This window comes from Mizuhopecten yessoensis, unplaced genomic scaffold (assembly GCF_002113885.1).
Source record: "Mizuhopecten yessoensis strain PY_sf001 unplaced genomic scaffold, ASM211388v2 scaffold9987, whole genome shotgun sequence".
Taxonomy (NCBI): Eukaryota; Metazoa; Mollusca; class Bivalvia; order Pectinida; family Pectinidae; genus Mizuhopecten; species Mizuhopecten yessoensis.
Window position 1 is genome coordinate 1,265,426 of NW_018408322.1, and position 2,995 is coordinate 1,268,420.

Here is a 2,995-nt window from a genome sequence, read left to right on the forward strand (position 1 = left end):
TAACGACCGATGTTTGTGTTGGTCGATAGGAAGGTGTCTATACATATCACATTTATAACTAGTCAATATCAATTACGTCATAGTTTTATATAGTGAATCATTAGTGCCTTAACTACTGAATATCATTAGAATGCAATAAATAAAATGTATGTAATAAATAAGTGATAGATAGATACAGGAATAATAAATGTTTAAATAATAAATGAAGAAATCAATATATATATATATATATAAATTAAAAAAAACATGCATTAATAAAAATAAATAAAAATAAAAATAAAGCATTTAATTAATCTTTATATGGCTTTGCTCGTAACAAATATCACAAGAGAATGGATCCAAATGTGTTGCGCTATCATTTTCCCCGGTGTGCTTAGCGGTCTGTTCTCTTGTCGGACTTTGAATGGAGTAACAAAACACGTTCGTGTGCGATATATTTTAAAGCCTTTTCCGGCAACATGATCAGGAAGTAATGTTATTAAATTTGATTACGACATAAGTGTTTGTCCTGAACGTATACGCCTATACGGCTTCAATTCATTACCATCGTGGCAGTGTATGTCAGCTTTCAACGTATAGCTGTATAACACTAACAACTGATAATTGTAATATCTGGGCCTGTTCTGATGAAACCGGTCTCGTGCTCAAACTAAGATTTAATTTGTTTTTTTTCAGGAATAAATTGCATAAAAAATTGAACATTTTGAGAAGCCTAGTTTATATTTAAATCTCTTACCACTATGACCGTGTTACATGAATTTAAAATGTGATTGTGAATATTGCAAGTAAACTGTCTTATCTTCTCATCAGCTTGTGTCAAACAACTTCAGTCAGATTACATGTGGTTACTAAAAATTCGGTCAAGTTACACATGTTTAAACATAATGGCTGAAGAACTTCAGTCAAATAACACATGTTTAATCAAAACGGCTTAGACAATTCAGTCATATAAAACATGTTTACCCATAATAGTTTGAGAACTTCGATCAAGTTACACGTTTACTAAAAATGGCTAAAGAATTTCAGTCAATTTATACAGGTTTACTCACAATGGCTAAAGAACTTAAGTAAAATTACATGTATACATGTTTAATCATAATGACTGAAGAACTTCAGTCATATTACACATGATTAATTTTGATGGCTGAGGAACTCCAGTCAAATTAAACATGTTTAATCATAATGGCTTAGGCAATTCAGTCATATAAAACATACAATGCATATACTCATAATGACGGAGGAAAAATTACACATGTTTATCCATAATGGTTTGAGAACTTCTATCAAGTTACAAGTTTACTAAAAATGGCTAAAGAGCTTCAGTCAAATTACACATGTTTACTCATAAAGGCTAAAGAACCTCAGTAAAATAACACAGGTTTACTCATAAAGGCTAAAGAACTTCAGTAAAACTACACATGTTTACTCATAATGGCTAAAGAACTTCAGTAAAAGTATATATGTTTACTCATAATGGCTTAAAAACTTCGGCAAAACTACACATGTTTACTCATAATGGCTAAAGAACTTCGGTAAAACTAAACATGTTTACTCATAATGGCTAAAGAACCTCAGTAAAACTTCACATGTTTACTCAAAATGGCTAAAGAACTTAAGTAACACTACACATGTTTACTCATAATGGCTAAAGAACTTCAGTCAAACTACACATGTTTATTCATAATGGCTAAAGAACTTCAGTCAAACTGCACATGTTTATTCATAATGGCTAAAGAACTTCAGTAAAACTACACATGTTTACTCATAATGGCTATAGAACTTCAGTAAAAATATATATGTTTACTCATAATGGCTTAAGAACTTCAGTAAAACTACACATGTTTACTCATAATGGCTAAAGAACTTCAGTAAAACTATACATGTTTACTCATAATGGTTAAAGAACTTCAGTAAAATTATATAAGTTTACTCATAATGGCTTAAGAACTTCAGTAAAGTTATATATGTTTAATCATAATGACTGCGAAACTTTAGTCAAATTACACATGTTTACTTATAATGGCCAAATTACACATATTATCTAAAGATGTGTGAAATTACACATTGTAACTGTAAACTAGTCAAATTTTAGATACTACTCTGAGGTTTTAGGAACCATCAGATTTTAGAATATACAAAATGAATATTTCTTATGATCATAACCAAATTATACATGGCGTGCTAACACTAATGAAAAATTCGCTGAAAAAATGCATTTCACACGGATGGACATGATGGTAACCGAAAGGTTATAGGCTAAATTCTTCCCGGTAAGCCTAGCGAATGTTGAATTAATAAAATTCCACATGTATCTCTAAAGTTAATAGAATAAGATACAAGCGGCATTGTATCACTGACGTTTATATATTCGTAATTACATGTGTGTACTGGTAGCTGAATTCTAGATGATAGATAGATGGATTGCTGAATTACTTAAATTATACAATAATAATATATAATAACTCCATGTAGTTTATATAATTAGTTGAATAATACATGAAAAGCGTAATGTTTGCGAATTTCATTTAATTATACTTAAGTTGTATTGTAATTAAGTGTACATGGAATTCCCAAGGTTTATAGTATAAGCTAACTTTCAATGCCAACCCATAAGAGTACAAGAATGATCATATTTCATACGGTAACAGTAGTCATTTGAATTCTTCTAAGTTAAGTATAAGGTGTGTAGCATTAATTATACCAATTTTACATGGATGCCATAAGGATTTCAAAAACGTAACCCTTGGAACTATTTATTTATCAGTAAACAAGGTTTGTATTGGCTTGGTTCGGTTTTGTATTGTTTTAACGTCCTATTAACAGCTAAGGTAATTTAAGAACATGCCTCCATGTGTGTTGTGTAAGCGTGCATGTGTGTATGTTTGCTGCTGACAGGGTATGTTCGTGTACTTGCCTCCTTGTGATAGCGCGGATCTGATGTCGACTTACCAAGGTTTTGAAGTTCTACGTGGCAATCCGGTTGAAATTTTTGACT